Genomic DNA, 20531 nt, shown 5'->3' on the forward strand with positions numbered 1-20531 from the left:
CACAAATATATTCATTTTTAGTACCCATAGAGTCTCTCAGTGCAGAGATAATGACCATATTCACAGTCCATTAAAATTAATTCCTTTGTGTTAAGGCTGTACTGACAATAGAACTTTCTGTGCTGATAGAAATATTTTATGGCTTAAAACATGACTAGTGCCACCAAAGAAGAGAAACTTCTATTTTATTTCATCTTAATTGATTTATATTTAAATTTAAGAAGTCACGGTGTGCCTAATGGCTACCATGTTGGACAGGGCAGTAGTAAGATATTATCTGTGTGTGAATCAGTCTCTTAGATATTCAGTCCCCAAGGAGCAGTGAGCCTTTAGGATATTAACCCTTTGGTCACATCAGTTTGCCAGCATATATTGGCCTATCAGTTCTAAGACTAAAAGGGAATGGACAGGGAATTTTGACAGGCTAATGAATGGAACAATGGGATGAGATTGAGAAATCTGAGTGGGTGGTGACTAGGCTTGGGGGTACAGGCATTTCAGAACACATTCGGATTCAGGATGGCTTGGGAACAGAGTAGTATTAAAAGAGAGAAGCTAAGGCAGATGGTCGAAAGAGCAAGCTGAACGCAAACTCCCTTACAGATTTATTCAGACCTGCCCCAGGAAGGCATAGAGAAATAGCGGTAGAGAGAACGAGAAGTTTAACATGTACTTGGGAAGCTGCGTATCCTTTGAAGCCTCTGAAGTTCCTGTCAGTAAATCAGTAAGATTGTAATAATGAAGTTGTAAAATTGTAATAGTTGATATGAGGACCTGGATGATCAATACCCAAGCCAAAACAAAGAAATTATTAAAAAATAGTAATCTCCCCCTTTCAATAAAGGAAAAAAAAGAGTTTTTTTAAAAACTTCTGTGAAGTCTGAATTTCTTCCAATAGTTGAATTATTTAAGTATTTATTCACCTCCATCTCTTTAAATTTGCCTTCCTTATCATAGGTGAACTGTGGAATGAATGGGAACAGCAGTTACTTGCAAATGTCTTAGTTGAAATTCTTGCTGACCAAATTAAAGTTGTCCATGGAAATAGGAAGAATTAAGTGACAGGGAGGAGAAAAGTCTATAAATAAACATTCCCTTTATCGTGTCTTGTAATCAGGTTTAAATCCATTGGGTGAACCCCCTTTTCCAAAGCACATCCATCCCCTTTAATTCCCTCTTTTAAAGATGAAGAACCCACAAACCAGAGATGTAGGATTCTTGCCCGATGTCACTCTGTACGTGGCTGGCAGAGCTGGGCCCAGAGTCTGAGACTCAGCTGCCTGCTGCTGGGGCACAGTCCTGTCCTCTGGCGACAGTGGCAGAATATGGAGCCCCTGAAGATGTGCCCCTTCCTTAGAAAACCTTCACTTTGGTTTCTCATCTTCATTTATTGTTTCTCCTAAACAATCACAGCCTTTCAATGTGGTTCTTTCTTTTTGTTCTTTTTGCCCAGCTGATGCAACACATCTTGCCATCTGTGATGTCGGTTTAGATGTGGGTGCGATCCAATTCAACCTGAAGTATAAACACATACACTGTCTAAGAGTCACAGTGCTACTTTCAGGCTGGGAGAGACCCAGGCTTGTCTCCGTGCACTGCTCACTCTAGAGATGAGGACACTGAGCTGCCAGATAAATCAGGCGACTTGCCCAGGCTCCCATAAATAGGTGAGTGCATACATGGCTGACTTTAGAACCTTGTACCAACTCCAGGCCAGTGCCCTTCCCTCTAGCATGATACAGTTTTAGCTTTACCGTGTATATTTTTTCACTTGGAAGTTGTATCCATGTGGAATAAGCAAGTTGTAGATCTGGAAGGACTGTTGTGCAGTGATTTAAATATAGGAGTCTGACATTACTGAAGAGCTGGGCTCTGTTATCTAAACTGCTTTCCCTGATCTAATTCCTTGGAAGATGTCTCAGTCCTTTGTTTTGTGTTGAGTAGGTAGTCACAGTTATATTTCACATACCTTCCAGAAACCAATATGTTCTCTTCTATCCAAACCAGAACCTTGCCAATTTTCCATGATGAGCAGACCAAGTTGATCTTTAAAGAGTTTAACCGTGGGTGACCTGATGCAGCTTTGCACCTCACTTCCTTTGGTCTTGCAGTGTTCTTGCCTAGCCTCTGTCTCTGGTTTCTGCTCCCTGTACTCTCAAGAGTAGAAATGAGGCCCCTGAGCCTGGCATTTGATCCACAGAGAAAGAAAGCGTTTGCAGAAAATGCTTGCACCCAAAGCTTTTTTGGCACCTTAAAATTTGTATTCAAAAACACTACCAAAGGAGGGAATATGCTAGGGAATATGGAACATCTGCTCTGATGCTGGTATTAGGATGACTAGAGCTCCCTGGAGTAGGGGTGACAGGAGCCAGATGATGCTCCTGAGGAGATTTGCTGATTTAAAAAGTGGCATCTGTGAAAACCTAGTAAGAATATAAGGAACGTACTTGAACAGATGGTATGTGAAGAAGTTTGGAATAGAACCATTCTCTGAAAATCTTTAAGGATTAATAAATGTGGCAAAGCGAAAGGATTACAAGTGATTAGTGATGGTGCAATTATATTATTTAAATTGCCCATGTTGTCTTACACCAAAAACTGTTCTGTTATCTGTTTTTATACAGAGCAATAGTTATCAGTCAAAATTATATAGGGCAAAATTGCATGCAGCTTTCTAAATTACCATGTCTCTGCCATGCATAGGTTACACATAAAATCAGAATAGAAGAGTTAGACTTTAGGTGAGGGAGTTACATTCACTGAAAAGCATAAATAATAGATTTTTTAAATTAAAGTATTATGGATATACACTGTTATGAAGGTTTCACATGTAAAACAATGTGGTTACTACATTCACCCACATTATCGTGTCCTCCCCATGCCCCACTGCAGTCACTGCCCATCAGAGAGGCAAGATGCCACAGTCACTACTTGTCTTCTCTATGCTACACTGTCTTCCCCATGATCCCCCCCACACCATGTGTGCCAATCATAATACCCCTCTGTCCCCTTCTCCCTCCCTCCCCATCTCTCCTCTCCCACCCCTCCCCTACCCCTCCCCTTGGTAACTACCAGTCCCCTCTTGGAGTCCATGAGTCTGTTGCTGTTCTGTTCCTTCAGTTTTGCTTCATTGTTATACTCCACAAATGAGAGAAGTCATTTGGTACTCAAAAGCATAAATAATAGATGTAAATAAATATATTTTTGGTTATCTAGTTCTGTTGATACAGATTAAACTTGAAAGCAGTGCAGCTGACTTTAGGGAGCTCCATGAGAAGTCAGTACTCTGGACCGAAGTTTCAAAATCTTAACTAGATTAGCAAGGCATTGCCAAAAAGAGTTACAGAATAGATAGAAATTATTGTAATTGACATAGCAACTATTTGTATGTAACCCTGTGCTTGATGCTGCTAAAAGGTCTGTGACGAGTAACTAGCTAACCCTTTCAAGAAAGACAATGATTTTCCTTGCCCCCGTAATTTCCCTCTTGATTTGTTTTAAAGTTAATTTGGCAAAAGTCAGTTTTAGCTACTGCTATGTAAGAACGTCACAAATGATGACTAAGTCATTTAAAGAGGTTGTATTGCTGTGTCTTTTAGGATTATGTTCAGCCGCATGTAACTGTAAGAATGCTAGGTAAGGGCTTCTGTGACTTTACTTTCCTTCTGTGACAAGATGCCCAATGGTTGGCAGTCCAGAGCTGGTGGAGGTTAAGGGTGTCATCAAGGATTCAGTCTCTTCCTGATTGTCTGTAAACTTTAGAAAGGTGCATCCTTTGGTCCTAAATACAGATTCATTCCCTCATTGTCTTTTTCTGGATGAGCAGGTCCTGCTGTGATCTCAATATCCAGTGTCCATGTTCTAACATGAACATCTGCTCCGAACCATTGGTCATGTTCCTGATACCTGGAATTATTCAGAACAATCTGTCTTTTTAAATTTCATTGCTTTAAGTAAGATACCAGATCAATATTTTAAAATTGACAATACAGAAAGATATATAGAAGAAAATAAAATCCACCCATATTTTATAGCCCAGTTAACTACTGTTATCATGATAACCATCCAGAAATTGTTGTATCTCTATTTATCTATATGTATCTATACACACACAGCATGTGTACACGTCACAACATATATATCCAAACATATATAATTATATATATGTAATTTTACACATTGTGTGATTTCACACACCTATATTTATCATTTTTCATAGGCTGATGATAAATATAACATTCTATAATCTTTATTCACTTAATAATATGTGATAGTTGTTTTTCCATGTATGTGTATATATATATTTCTAGATTTGTATCATCTTTTTAATGACTGCCTGGTATTCTCTTGTTTGTATGCATCCTGTTCATTGTTTAACAATATATTAATAGAATTTGAGCACCATCACAATGCCTAGTTTTTCCTCGTCTGACGCCTCTCGTGTATAATTGTACTATAAAATCGAGATGCCGGATTGCACTATATTGAGAAGTATAGTCTCAACCCTCAGACTGTAATCTAATCTGAGAGGTAGAATGATATGTTGAGGAAGTCCAGAGAACTGAGTTCTAGTCTCAGCTTGATGACTTACTAGCTGTGTGAACTTCAACAGATCACATCCGTCTGGGCTTCCCACATCTCTCAGATAATGATACATGACTTTAGCAATATTCAAGTCTCTTTTACCAGCCCCATGTTTTATTACTTTATAAAACCTTGTCTTCATTATGTTACCTTACTATCAGCTCCATGAAAACAGGGATGAGGTCTGGCTTATATTACTTGTGTAGCTGAATCTGGCACTTAGTTAGTGCCCAATAAACATTCGCTGAGTGACAAAATGAAAGTTCCAGTTTACCTCTATTTTGAATTATTCTCTAAATATACTGAACCCATTCCCCACTGTTTGCTTTTAACCAGATATAAATGTAGGGAAATTGTCCAGAACAGTTTGTCTTTCTATTCGGTCATATCTTGTTTTATGACTTTTGGTGAGATCTTATAAGTTTATTAATTAAAGTCTTAACCCTGTCTTGTTTAATTTCTGCTGAAATACTTTGTTCACTATCTGCCATTGTAAATGAAATATCTCCTACATTGCCATTTCTATGTGCTTATTACCAGTATAGAAAAAAGTTATTGATCTTTATATATTTATGGTGTATTTAGCCATCTTACTGAATTATTTTATTAACTCCAGCAATTTCTCTTTTTTTAAACTAGAGTTTCTAGGGTTTCTAGAAACAAAATCATATCAGCAATAAGTCAGGAGAGCTATCTCTGCTTTTCAGTGTGTATAGAGATTATATTATTTTATTATCTTTGAATTTACTCGTAGCTCCAAAACAATATTGTATAGTAAAGAATAAAAGAATATGAATAGGGAATTTACAAAGCAGTGAAAGAAATATCAAATAAATGTATGCTGCAGCTATTCAAATGAACCAGAAACAAGAAAAGGGTGCCAACTCTCGCTTTTATGTGGTGAAACATACCATAATGAAAGCAAGTGAAAAATACTAAGTTTCACTGTTAGTCATTTACCAAAGTGGCAGAAAATTAGAAGAGCTATAACATTTATTGCTGGTGGGGATGAGCCCTCTGAATTGCTAACAGCTTCTTCAAATATATTCTATCAGTATCTTTTAAAATTACAAGCTCATGTATATGTTGATGTAGCAGTTCCATCCTTGAAAATTGAGAAATATTTTGTATATAAGATATTAATATTTTGTTGGTTATCTTTATCCTGTGTATGGCTTTTTTTTTCTTTCTTTATGGTTGTTTTTTGATCTTCAATTTTATTCCTTTTAATGTAGTTAAGTTTGTCAGTCATTTTTATAGCTATCATTTTCTATTAAGAAACCTTTCCATATCATAAGATCACAAAGACATTCTTATACTTTTCTTTCGTTACTTTCAGAGTTTCGCCTTTTACACTTAAGTTTCAAATTTATCTGGAATCCATTTCCTTGGTGATATGGCACAAGATAGAGACTCAGTGTCACTTGCTCTCTCCATGGATAAGCAGTTGTGTAGGGTATTATTTATTAAACAGTGTACTGTTCCCCAAGTGACTTGCATATATTAAGTTTCTATGTTGTATAGGTCTGTGTCTGGGCCCTCTATTCTGTGACATTGCTTAGTTTGTGTATTTCTGAGACAATCCTGTAGTGTATTTAATGCTATTGATATCAAGCTTTAAAAGAAGTATTGATATATTTGGGGCATGTTCCTCAGTTTTGTGCTTTTTATTTATCAAGAGTATATATGCTGTTCTTGGGTCTTTGAATTTCCATATGAGTTTCAGAATGTGTTTTTCCAAGTTCAAAATAATTGATTTTGAAATTCTGTTGGGGGCTTAGATTAGAAATGAGTTAATTTAATACACCAACTTGAGGTCTTTTAAAATGTGTTTCCCCAAAGCTTAAATTTTTTCTCCTTAAGTTTTAAACATCTTTTGCTAGATTTATTCCTAAGTAAGTTGGGTTTTTCTGCTACTGTGTATGCCATCTTTAAGGTGTGTCCACACATTCTTTGAAATGCCTCCTTTTAAAAGGTGAAGCTTAATTCCCCTCCTATTAGGTGTGGGATGGCCTTAGCGACTTGCTGCTAAGGAAAGAAATAAAGCAGAAGTAATTCAGAGACTAGATCATATTAGTTACTGTGGTTTCTTCCTTGCTCTTTCCAGATCACCCTCTGTGTAGGAAGGCATCTGCCATGTCATGAGGATACTCCAGTATCCTTATGGAGAGGTCCAAGTGGAGAGAACTGAGACCTGCTAATACCCAGCAAGGCACAAAGCCTGAGCCTCCATCCACATGCATGGACTATCTTGGAAGTGGGCCCTACAGCTCCAGTGAAGGATTCAGATGACTAAAGTCCCCCCAACATGTGACTGCAACCTCCTGAGAGACCCTAAACCAGAACCATCCAGCGAGCCACTCCCAGATTCCTAATCCTCAGATGCCATAGAGGTAAGGGGTAATAAATGATTGTTTTAACCTACTAAGTTTTGGGATAATTTGTTACAAAATAATACATACCCAGTGCACCTTTAAAAAATTGTATTTTCTGTTGATGCTATATAGAAATATAATTGATTTTTTTGTTATTCTTAAAGCTAGCTACCTGGCTAGGCACTCATTAATTTCAATAATAAATTTTCTATAGATTTTATTGAGTTTTGTGTAGACAGTCATCTTATTTCCACTTAAGACAGCTTTATATCTTCTAGTCTTCATTTTTCTCTTAATGCAGATGGCTTGGTAGTCAATATGACAGTGACTAGAAATGTTGATAGTGGGTATCTCTGTCCTATTCTTGATTTTAAGGGAATTTTCTGATATTTTTCCATTTAAAAATATTGTTTCCTAGGTTTCTGTTAGACATCCTGATTGGGCTAAGGGGGTTCTCTCTTACCCCAAATTCCTTTCCTTAACACACATACATACCTGTGCTAGTGTGTCTATAGTTTACATTCTGTACTTGGAATTGATAAATCAGAGAATAAAACTTTTTTTATTAAGGTAAATACAATAAAATGCACATATCTGTGTATAGTTTGATGAATTTTGACATATGCATGTAACCATCACCCAGATCAAGATACCAAACATTCTTACTAACATCCCCCCGCCCTTTACCTGTTTCACTGATCTCACCACCCACCTCCCCTTGTGTTAACCAGCAGTCTGTTCTCTGTGTTACGAGTCTTTTTCTGTTTTGTTTGTTTCCTTGTTTTGGTTTTTAGATTCCACATGTAAGTGAAATCATATGGTATTTCTCTTTGTCTGACATTTTCACTTAGCGTAATTGCCCTCTGGGTCCATACATGTTGTCACAAATAGCAAGATTTCATTCTTTTTATGTCTGATATACATTGTATATACGTACCACTTCTTTATCCATCATCTATTGATGGACACTTAGGTTGCCTCCATATCTTGGCTATTGTAAACAATGCTATGACAAATATAGGAGTGCATATATATCTTTTCAAATTAGTGACTTTATTTTGGGTAAATTCCCGGGAGTGGAATTACTGGGTTATATGGTATTTCTATTTTTAGTTTTTTGAGAAATCTCCATACTGCATTCTATAGTGGCTGCACCAATTTACATGCCCATTTATGGAGGGATTCCCATTTCTCCACATCTTCACCAGCACTTGTTATTTCTTGTCTTTTGAATTGTGGCCATCCTAACTGATATGAAGTGATATCTCACTGTGGTTTTGGTTTGCATTTCCCTGGTGATTAGTGATGTGGAGCATCTTTGCATGTGTCTGTTGGACATGTATATGTCTTCTTTGGAAAAATGTTAGTTCAGGTTCTCTGCCCATTTTTTAAATTGGAATTTTTTTTTTTTGGTGTTAAGTTATATGAGTTCTTTATGTACTTTGGACATTAGCCTCTTATTGGATATATCATTTGCAAATCTCATCTCCCATGCAGTACATTATTACCTTTTCATTTTGTTGATGGTTTCCTTTGCTGTGCAGAAGGTTTTTAGTTTGATATGTTCCCATTTGTTTGTTTTTGTTTCCCTTGCTTGGGGAGGTATATCCAGGAAAAAAGGATCACTAATGCCAGTGTTTAAGGATTTACTGAGTTACGTTTTCTTCCAGAAGTTTTATGGTTTCAGGTCTTATATTATGGCCTTTAATCCATTTTGAATTTATTTTTGGGAGAAGATGCAAACATTTAAAATGCTGTTGGACATTGCCAGATCATCTCCAAAAAGGTTGCCTCAGTATAAAGCCCCATTGGTAGTGTATATAAATGTCTGCTTTTCCATGATTCATCAACCTTTTTCCCCCCAAAGGCAACCCCCTTTTTCTTAATATTGATCATAAAAAAACAACAACCAGTTACACAGCAGTTACTATGTTCCAGACACTGTTCTAAGTCTTTATATTAGCACATTTAACCTCACAACAACGCTTTGAAGTAGGTACTACTGGTATCCCCAATTTACAGGTGAACAACTGTGACACAGAGAGATTCACTTACTTGCCCAAGGTCACACCACTAGCAAGCAACACACTCTGGGTTTGAACACAAGCTGCCCAGTTCTTGGGTTCATACTCATTAAACAATATGCTGCACAGTGTTAGCTACTGAGTGCTTGCCATGTGGTGGGTGCTGTTATACCCCAATTAGCCATCACAATCACCTCCTAAGGGTAAGGACTGTTATCAAACCCAGCACTTTGCGTGTTGTGGCATATGACACCTTTGTTGCTGAGTGAAGGCCTAGGTTTGATGGTGGCTTGACTGAGTGGTTAATCTTCCAATGCCTCTGATTCCCCAAGAAGTGGTTCCTATAGGCCATCAGGATTTGCCCTCAGACTAGAGCTAGATTGAAACATATTGCATGATTTGGCAGAAAGCGTGTGGCTGTAGTTTGAATTTAGTAAGGACAGCATTCATATCCATATTGAACAAGAGACAGGCTGAAGGAGCAAGGGCTCAGGAAAGAGAAAGGCTTGGATTTAATCTTCTGTTTCACGTATCAGCTAGGGTTCATTTACTCTCTGGGCCTTAGATGTTCTCATCTATAAAATGGGAACAATGACAGCTACCTTGTGGTGTTGTGAGAATTAAGTAAGATGACATGTGTAAAGTGTCTGGCCTAGTGCCTGGCATGTGGTACTTGCTCCGCAAGTGTGAACTCTATTCTTCCCTGAGGGCAGCTGAGTATCAGGGTCACAGACACTTACATGTAAGAGTGCAAAACCAGCCTCAAACTAAAACCCAGTGAATAATCCCCACAACTTAGAGTAGATTATGTGTAAGCAGATATTTTTCCTGATGTAAAAGAAATGTATGTTGGCTTACTATGTGCCAGGTATAGTTCAAAATACATCACATATATCTAGATTTTAAAGTCTCCAATCAGTTTTATAAGTTGTGCACAATTATTATTATTCCCATTTTGTGGACGAAAAGAACTGAGGTACAAAGAAGTTGTCTTCACACAGCTATGAAATAGCTGAGCTGGGCTTTAAAGTTAGGCTGTCTGGTTTGTCTCCATGCATGTTCTTCCGACAGCCCTGCAGACAAATTCCTCACAAATGTTGTACTGAGAAAAGACCAACCAGCAAATTCACACTTTATATTTCTGTTCAGCAGTCCATTTCCAGAGCTGATTTTTTATTTAGGTATTAATGTCTTCCTTGGCTCTATCCAATAGTGTATATCACAGTTGATTTGAATCTTTACTATTGTTTGTTCCATAGAAGATCATCCATCCCTCTATCCATCCCATCATTTCATTTATTCGTTCAACATTATATCTTAGGCCTTTTTAAAAAAAGGACATGTGCATGGGAAGACTCAAAATCAAAAGTACACCATCATGTTTTTCCATTTTCTAGCTGTGTGACCTTGGATAGTACATTTAACTCATCTGAGCCTCAGCCCCTCTAGATTAACTGAAAGAAATAATACCTACTTCACTGGGTTAGTCTGATGATTAGATGGGAGAGTAGCAAGAGGGAAAATGACTTGGAAACTGTGAAGTGCTATGTAAATATGATCCGATATAACTGTTCCACAAAGAGGAGCCAGCCAGACACCTTTGCTTACTTAAGCAGAAGCCTAGCTTTGGGAGTAGGAAGTGAATTAAATTGCTTGCTGTTCTCTTATTGCTGATCTCAGCCAGGGCTTTGAGCTTCAGCTGTGGCACCCACCTGTGAACAGAGTGAAGCTTTGAGGAAGGTTGGCCCAGGGATCCCACTGCCCCTTTGTGTAAGTGTCCCCATGGGAATGCGACACATTTGTCTGTCAGCAGAGTGATGCTTCCTTTGTGGTCTGGATACAAACTGAAATATTATGCCACAAAATAATTAGCATTTCCTTACACAGAAAAGATGTTAAAAATAAACAAGTGGCTTATGGGACCTGGTAAGAGAAGTGCCGGATTGTACCAGGGAGCTCATGCTGTCACACTGTGGAAGATGTCTTCAGACCTTCCAGAAGCATTTCAAACAGCAAGGAACTCTGATTTAATTTGCAGAGGACTTTTTCTTTTTCTTCCAGAAAATTGTCTTGTGTGCCAATGTCTGCTGGTTCCTGGAATAACTGGCTGAATTAGAATCAACTAATGATACATAAGTGAACACCAAATAAATACCAATTCCTCATCCTACTCTCCATTCTTATTCTTTAGATCTAGCACAAAGCCTGAAAATCTGCATTTATAAATGTTTCCTGGAAGATGCTAGTGCACAGTAGATATGAGACCCACAGCTTGGAGCTGAGGATGAATATGGCACATGGGGATGGCAGTAGGACTGATGAGTTTGGGGAATTCAGCTGGTTTTGGAATGCCTCTACCCTAGATCCTGTTCACCCCTATAAATCCATTACCTCTTTTTTTCATGAAAACCAGTTTTCAGGATAGTTTTCTGGACAGTTGCTGCATCCAGTTTTACATCACTTTAAGCACTGCCTTCTTTGCCAACCATTTCATGAGCAGATGGGTGAATGACTTTAAGAGGTTATTTGCATTATTTTTTCAATGCATGCCCTCTGCCCCCACGATGGAACTGATGATGGAGAGTTTCCCTGATAAATTCTCAAGGCTCAGTTCTCTACTCCTCTGCTTTGTTTATGCTGAGTGGCAAGCTCCCTGCTGGTTCCAACAAAGAAAGACAATAGGCAACAAATTCTCAAGAACCTTGGATGTTATAGGCCATGAGGCACATTGTTGGTGAAGGGTTGGATAGCACTGTGTATCCTATGAAGCTGAGAAGAGATGGGGTGCCAGGCACACGTGTCACTTAGGGGTGCAAGGTAGGTTTGGTGGCTGTTTTGCTGTTTGTGGTTAAACACAAAACAAAGGATGTCTCTGTACTCCTATCTTGACAAATGACTTTGTGATCAGTCTAACCTGTCAATTTGAATTCTCATTGCTGATGGTGACTGTGTGACTGAGTAAGTATAGGTTGCTTAACGTCTGTGTCTTTTGTTTCCTCATCTGATAAAAAGATAACTATGCCCCAATTGCATGGTTTGTTCAAGTTAAGATAAGACAAAGCCTCTGAGTGTCTGGCATATAATCAAAGCTAGTTTCCGTCCGATTTGGAACCCACTCCTGCCTTCTCAGTTTGTACTGGACGGTGAAGGGGAAGCTGCTGCAAGGTGAGTCAGTCCTGGAAAGCAAATCCTTTAAGCTGAGCTGATGTATCCCAAAAGTGCTGGGATACAGTTTGATGTATATAACCTCACAAAGTGTTATGTGACAACACTGAAGCAGCAGCTTGGTGACCTGCAGAAGGCAACAAAGGAGTTTGTCCAAATGTGGTTATTGCAATAGCTGTGAACCCAGGAGGATGTTTCAGTGGTATCCCTACTGCTCCAGCCCAGGATATATTGAATGCTGACTGCTCAGCCATAAGAGTGTCTCATTATATAGTTGGTAACATGATAGCATCACAGGGAAACTCCCAGGTGCAATGCAGGCGTCCAGAAGGCAAGGATCCTTTTTAAACAGCTGGCATTTGCTACATGGAAAACAAGCTGAATAGGTGGTGAGAGTCACTGGGCTCCAGATTCGACTTTCTTGCTCTGGAAGGGGGTCATCAGGGTCAGCACAGGCCATGGCCACGAAGGAGCAGCAGGACTGTGAGCTTTGTGCTGAGTTCTTAGGCTCAGGCTCAGTGCTCCTTGAAAAAAAACCTAAGCAAAGTTGGCTGAGGACTCAACTCTTATTCTTCAAAACACCTGACGCATTTAAGCCTCTCAACAACTCTGTGAGGTCAGTGTTTGAAATCCCCATTTGACCGTGGAGGAAAGAAGGCACCGTGTCATTAGGTGACAGGACCAGAAATAGACTCTCTGTGACCAGGTCCTGGGCCCAGGATTTTCCACCAACCTGTGAAATGGGCCCTGTAAGGAAGAAGGGTGAAGTTTTAATAGTATTATGATGGAACAAAGGCTTGGACTCCAGGAATTCTGAAATCCTGCCTTCCCGATAAGGTAGATACATTGACCTTGTAACAAAGAACAATGACAAGAAAATACCATTGTATTTATTTATTGTTGGTTGGGCTTTTCCTCCAAATTCCAATGCTAGGAGCTTGGTAAACTGGATTGGAACATGGGTCCTACCTAAGCGCAAAGCCTGAACTCTGTATCTTCCCTTTCTGCCCAAATCTAAGTCTTGTGGATCATCCTAGACCAGCTGATAGTGTGGGAGAGCAGGAGAGAGAGAGAGAGAGACAGAGACAGGTATATAAAGAAACATGGAGAGTTGCAGAGACACTGATGACAAGGGTCAGGCCTCTTCGTAAAGGTCAACCTACTACTGATATTGGGTGGAAGGGAGGATACATGAGCCGAGTGATCTGACTTAGAGCTCCCCCAACACAGAAGTGGGTCCTGGCTCTTCAACATGGAATGGTCAGGAGAGAGGCACACATTCAGAAACTGACCTTTGTACATACCCACTAGCAAATATGGCTCAATAAATATTCTGGACTCATTTTACTCAAAGCAACTTTTTCTCCTTTGGGAGAAGTTGAGGAAGTTTGAGGAAAGAGCAGAGAGAGCCCTGGAATCGAATTCTTTGCTCCTCTTCACTGTGCTACACATTCCAGGTGCGGGAGTGTGAAGTGAAAGGTAAAGAGGAAATGAAAACCAGGTGGGGAGGCCTATCAGCTCATGTTAAAAGCTTGGACTACATCCTACAGCTTAGTGCCCAGTGGTATGGTCCTTGGAGCTGCAAATTCTCTGGCCATATCCCAAACTACTAAATCAGAATCTCAGGTGAGGGGCCCAAGAATCTGTGTTTCAATACCTCCAGGTGACTCTTACACTGGCTAAATTATGAAAACAGTTGGTATAGTTCATGGGAAAGGAATTGAAGGATTTCAGGAAGGGATGAGACATGGCTGGTGTTCTGAGGTGGTGAACAAGCCTATTATGTCTTTGTCTATGACTTCCATCCCTTCAACTCACCCGCAGGGGTGGTTTCGCAGCAGCTGGGCCGTCAGGACCTGGTATGGCCTGCCTGACTGCAGTTGACTGGACATGTGAAGACACCTGACACTAGCAGTCAGCTGATTTGGCCCATATTCCTCAATTTGCAGGACATCTGGGGCATCTCTTTTTGTTCTCCTTCCCTGAGCCACCCAGCCCCTTTCTAGACGCCGACCAGGGCCCAGAAGGACGGCCTCTTGCCCTGCCTTGCAGCACACTGGCCAGCTGTCTCCCACGTCCCGCAGACTGCCCCCACCGCCGCCAGTCTCATGGCCCGTGGTGTGCCTGTGTTAAGCCCCTGGTGCTGGTGCCCTGTCCAGGTATGGTGGCTTTTCAAGGTGTGAGGGACTGCATGCAGGCCAACACCCATGGCTCACCTGGAGTGCTACTATTTCAGCTCTGTGTGTTCCCCGGAGCCCAAGCCCCCTCCAGGGGCCTGGCTTGGGATCAGGCATTCACTTCTGGGAGTCATATTAACTTAACAATTTTTGCTTTTCTTCATCCTCATTCTAGAAGCTGAACATCTTCCTTCTCCCCAGATAATGCCATTTGAACCTCGCAGAACAGGGAACATTTCTTACAGGAAAAAAACCAAAACAAAACTCTACCATGTTCATTATAAATTTCTCCATTTTGTGTGAACCTCTGTTGCTGGAGGCGTTAAGAGCCTCAGCCAGGATACTAGGCTTGCCACTGAGCACGCCGGGAACACAGAACACTGTGGCGGGCAAGGACAGAGGGCAGCAGTTCACCACCCCGGAGGGAGGGCCAGTGAGCGGTGCTGGAGCGGGGCTGGCAGAGGCAGACACGGGCGGGCGAGCAGGTCTGGAGTCCAGGTAGGTGTCGCCGCCGGCTGCACTGAAGAGGGAGCGGGCTCCAGGCGGCCGCGGGTTCCTGCCTGCAGGGTCAGGGGCGTGCTCAGACTTCTCTTCGGGGCAGAGAACGCCGAGGCGGCAGCTGTAGGACTGTGGACACGTGGCCATCAAATGACCATGGTCAGGGCGGTGGTAACCGCAGGGCGTGGCGAACGGAGTTCCCTCCTTTCCTTACCCAGGACCGACTGAGAATTTCTTTACCGCCCTAGGTCTGCTGCGTACTCCCCCTTCTCTGTGTATGTGTCTTGCCTCCCTGGGTCTCATTCCCTTGCTCCTCCGTCTGGCCTCCTCTGTGCTTCTTCCTCTCTTGCCTCCCTTTTGCTCCATTTCCCTTCTCTTCCACTCAACCTCACCTTCTGAACCTACCAGAACATGGGAGTACTGTGCACTTCAAGAAGCTGTATATTTGTAGCATCAAGTTTTATGCTCTAGCTTTGAATTTAAAAGCAGTGTAATTTAAATCACCTCATTATAATGATCATTCCTATATAGACTCTATGCTACCTTAAAAATGAGAGCTGGGTCTAATTAATGCCTATTTTTATTTTTTAGATTTCAGTGTATATCCCTAACTGGGATTAAGTCGCTTGTGCCCCATGAATCTGCTTCTTGTATCTGTTATCTACATTTCCTTTATTACAAGCGGGCCCCAAAACACCTATTTCCCATTGGCTCCAGTTGTTCAGGATAGTAAAACTGCGCATAAAAAGGGCAGCTTTAAAAAAAATAAGTTAAATCTGGAATGAAATCAAGTGAGCCACAGAGTTGCCTTATCAACAACAAATATTGTTTATAACCCCTGTGGGTCAAGAGACCCTGATACATGGATCAAGAACCGTCTTAGCCTACGACACGGGAATCCTTTATTGTTCCCTATTATTTATCTAGTCATACAAACATTCATTAGGCAACTATTAAGTGCTGGGAATTTGCGGTGTGCTACCACTTTTACATAGCAGACAAACTTTTTTAGCCCAGTTTCCCAGCCCCTCAGGCTGCACCCAGGGAGTGTGGATGGGACTTTAGTGTTGGGCGAAGCAAAAGAAATGAACACAGGCTGAGCTTCACAATGTGCTACACGCAGGGCTGGGGACATTCCAGCTGTGAGAGCTTAATTACCACAGCAATATTCTAAGGTTGGTGTTGTTAGTCTTATTTTTACTGATGGAGAAACTGAGGTTTGGGGATGTTAAAGGAATTGCAGCACAAGTAGTAAGCACTATTTCTTCTTCTAGCTTCTCTTTTAAATTATGAAAACATGCATATGTAACCATTTTTAAGTGCACAATTCTGTGATAATTAGCACCTTTACAATATTGTGCAACCATTACTATTATCCATTCCCAGAGCTTTTCTTTTTTATATACTCCAAATTAAAACTCTGTACCCATTAAACAATAACTCCCCATTCCTCCTCCCCCAGCCCTGGTAGCCTGTAGTTTAATTTACTTGCTAGTCACTATGGTTTAAAATTATATTTTAGCTGGCATCAGTGGGAGGCTCCAGAATGCAGTGGTTATGAGCACCATCTCCAATCCCAGAGACCTGAGTTCAAAATTTGGCTTCTTTGATCTTTTGATTTATTTTTATAAATTTAGTATCTTAATTTAATTGCAAAAAAAATTTTTTTTTCCATTTAAAGCTAAAGATGCAAGGTTTCAGTTAAATTGTGAAGGTCAGGAAAGTGAGGTAACTTCACATGTAAAAAATGGATAGTTGTGTACAAAATACAAAAGCCCACAGGAGGACTTTTCTGGTGGAAGTTGCAGGGACATAATTAGTTATGCAAATAGATGAGGGGCAGGAGGGACCCTTTGCCTTGGGAAAGGATCCCACAGTGTGGGTTGTAAGTCTGGTGCTAAAAAGGAAAAAAGTTCAACTGCAAACATTCACACACACATACGAATACACACAGAACTCCATTCCCCTTCCCATGGGTGTGTGTGTGTGTGTGTACATGTGCACACTTTTGGGTGTGTGTGTAAGACAAATACATAGCTTAAAATCTTGGTACTGATTCTACACTGACCCAAGGGAGGGAACTCCGAGAACTGTCAGTGAAGCAACTGACAAGTAGGATCTTGCTTGACAGACCATCAGGAGAGCAGAAGCTAATGCAGATGTGCACCCAAGCCCATGTGAGGTGCAGCAGAAAGTGCGCAGCGCCCTGGACTGTCTCCGGAGCAGCAGGGTGACAGGGCAGTCAGAGGAGTCTAGGGAAGGAAGTGTTCCTTGCCAAGCGCCCTGGCCTGGGCTGCCAAAACCTGGCTAAAACTGTCACCTGCTCGAAGAAGTCTTAGGGGTTGATCTGGGAGACATCCAGAGCCACCACTTACTAGCCAAGTGACCTTGGGCTAATAATTGTCCCTCTTTGAACCAGGATAATAATACCCAGTGCATAGTGTGGATTAAATGAGGTAATTTATGTCAACTGTACTTAGCCACTGCCTGACCCAAAGAATATGGCCAAGAAATTTCCCTTTCTTCTCTTAATGACAGCAATAGCTGCCCTCTTTTTTTTCCCTTTTTGTAAGCATTTCCCATGTTGTCAGAATTAATTTATACATTTTCTTCTTTAAAACCTGCAGAGAAGCATTATTCTGACTTTTTGCTGGTGAGGAAACTGAGTCTTAGAGAAGTTAAATAATGGCTACGGTCACAGCTGGCCCAGGGAGGGACTAGAATTTTAGCTTCCTCAGTCTGCCTGTCCCCTAGCCTCCTTTCATCTTTGTTCCCTCCCAGTGCCTGGCTGGCCTTGCACTGTCGGTGTAATACAGCTTTCCCAACAGAAAGATATTTCTTAGTAAGGGATGGAGGTAGATTGTAGGGGAAAATACCAGTACATGTCCTGACTTCACTCATTCTTTAAATAGGCAAGGTTATTGATTTTTGCTTCTTACTTCAGACTTTTGGCAGTAGCTTGTTCCAATCAACAAGGAGAATATCACTAAATCTCTGCCACTCCATCAGGGTATGAAGCCGTCTGGTGAAGCTGAGTGGTTTCAGTGACAAAATATATCGTGGTGTTCACGCCATCAGTATCCGAGCTGGGACATGCTGGAATACCAGTTGGGGCAGGGAGTAGATCCCAAAGAAGTGGCGGGAGGCCAACTGCTCCTGCTAGAAACGTCTTACCTCCATGGGCTTGCTGGTGCATTTTGATGGTGTATATCCTGGCATTCCTTCTGGCAGGGCCTGCGGACAAGGGCTGGGACTGAAGATCCTGAGACACTGAGTTCACCTTCAAAGCCCAAGTCCCCCTCTAAAACTGAAGCCATTTGGGCTTTCAGGCCTTCATGTTTTCTTGCTCAAAACTGACTAACATCTTTCCCCAGCATCTCTTTTCTTACCCTTTTGGCTGGCCTATATTTTCCCTTTTCCCTTCTCTCTTCACCATGGGTATTTCTAAAGATTCTTCCCTTGTTCCTGTTCTTTATTTTATTACAGCCTTGGGAAGTCTGAGAAGTTCAGCCGTCACCTCAGACTGGGTCACTGTAAATGCCTTGTGACCCATTCTCTTTCTTTTCCATCCTTACCTTATTGTCCAAGGTTGTAGCCTTGGACGCTACAACCAGAATTTTCTTAGTCTCACTCTTTTATTCAATACCTGCCAATTATTCTCAATTTCTCAAGCTTAAGCCTTCTCAAGTCGGATCTGAGGTCCATTTTAACCCATTTCATATTTTTATCGTAGGGAAAAAAGTCCATTTAGAATAAAAATGAAGGTCCATCACAATCAACTGAACTTCTAATGGGTATAACCATTAGGGATGGCATTCTGCTCATGAAATGTTGCGTGATGGGGCAGCACAGAAGGCAAAAATCAACCTGAAGGGTTTACAGTAAAGGCAGGAAAAGAATTTACTTGATAACAAACCCAATATTGAAGTGATTAAATTATGTCAGGAGTTATTCAAGGAAAGAGGGTATTTAGTAGATAGCATAGAAAATGTCATGGGTTCTATGTTTTTTTCCTGATGAAGGATTCATTTTTCAATGGGAGCACAACTGGAAGTAATTCATCCTTTTAAAAAGGATGTGACATTTCCTTTCCATTCACAGAGCAGACAGGAGTTTGGTGGTTTTGCCAAAAATCATGTTATTCCCATAAAGAGAATGCTGTTGCTACAAAGATCACACAGCTGCTGAGATCAACCTGAAGCTCAGATTAGAGAAGCAGAGAGGCCCCGCATCAGACAGACTAGCCCAGGGTTAACTGGCAGCAAGCGAAAAGCAGCCACACATGTTTTTGCAGAGAATAATGAGAAAAGCAAAGCCTCACTTCCACAGAACTCAATTGATGCATTCTCAATTAAAGATACTAAGATGGTGTGTTAGCAAAGTCTACGAGCTTCATCTGGTGAGTAATTAGAACACTGGCTGCTTGAGCCAGTGTAGTATCTATTGAGGAGAGTGTAGGCAGGACCAGAAAATGATTTGTCACGTGGGTTGCATTCTCACAACAGCTTAATGACAGGAGCCTCAGCATGGCTATCCTGTGTCACTGTGCATCCTTCATCACTCACTGTGTTTAGTAATGCATCATACAGTGCATTACAGTTGTGGTCAGCAAAATTCTTCTGTCGTCTTCATTGAGCCCAAAGTTCCCTCTTCCCTCTTGATATTGTTAATTCGAAATATCCAGAAAACACGAGCCCTGCTTGGTTTCCAGGGGACCAAGGTGGGTGGGCAGCATCTCTGCCGAAGGCCCACTTATCCTGCTTCCTTCTGTGGGGTGCCACTTCTCACAGTGACAAACTGCATTTTACATGCTGATGCTCATATTTTAGCTGCCATATGTGCTGTGCCTTCTCCAGAAGCTACTATAGTTACCTGTTATGGATTGAATTGTGTCTCCTCCCTGCCCTGAATTCATATGTAGAAATGTAAACTCCCAGTACCTCAGAAAGTGACTGTACTTGGATTAGGGTCTTTAAGGAGGTAATTAAGGTAAAATGAGTTTATTAGGGTGGACCCAAATCCAATATGACTCATGTCCCTATATAAGAAGAGGAGGTTAGGACACAGGCATGCACCGAGGGAAGACCACTGACAAGCCAAGAAGAGAGGCCTCAGGAGAAACCGATCCTGTGAACACCTTGGTCTTGGACTCCTGGCTTCCCGACCTGGGAAAATCACTTCCTCTTGTTTAAGCCCCTTGATCTGTGACACTGCTGTGGGAGCCCAGAAAACAAATAATGTCCCCTTTTGGCCACCTACATCATTGACCCCTCGTGTGGGGACCAGGAGACTTGTGTTTGTTAGATGTACAATAAGGAAAGTTGGATGGGACTTACATGGAACCAAGCACCCACTCCTATGTTCCAGTCCATTTTACTCTCCCTTCCTGTTCTTCATTCCAAGGCTTATCTTCCCAGAATGAACTTTACACAGCAGTTGAACAAGCCTCCTTGTGGTCTTGTTCATCCTGCCTCCCAGACACACTTGGCTGCGTTTGGTTCGTAGATGGAACATGCTTCCCCTCCAGCTTGGAATGTTCCCCTGGGTCCTCCATCCATCCAGCCCTCTAGACCCAGGTGCTAACTGCCCCTGCAGGGGGCTCACCTTCCTCTAAATACTTACCTTGCTTTATAATCTATGCCATACCGTTTCAGGCCTGATTTCTCTCTTTCTCTTTATGCCTACCTGATTTTTTTTTTTAAGTATTT

General features: G+C 41.3%; 1 long non-coding RNA gene across 1 annotated transcript in view; it reads left to right on the forward strand.

The window, feature by feature from the left end:
• The first annotated feature begins 1459 nt into the window (after positions 1 to 1459).
• The window catches only part of LOC140847694 (uncharacterized), a 67138-nt gene continuing 48066 nt past the window's right edge, over positions 1460 to 20531 (forward strand). Inside the window, exons 1-2 of the long non-coding RNA XR_012127742.1 lie at positions 1460 to 1667; positions 6692 to 6977. This is a non-coding gene — a long non-coding RNA (uncharacterized lncRNA). The remainder of the gene's footprint in view (positions 1668 to 6691; positions 6978 to 20531) is intronic.

This window comes from Manis javanica, chromosome 2 (assembly GCF_040802235.1).
Source record: "Manis javanica isolate MJ-LG chromosome 2, MJ_LKY, whole genome shotgun sequence".
NCBI classification, from domain to species: Eukaryota; Metazoa; Chordata; class Mammalia; order Pholidota; family Manidae; genus Manis; species Manis javanica.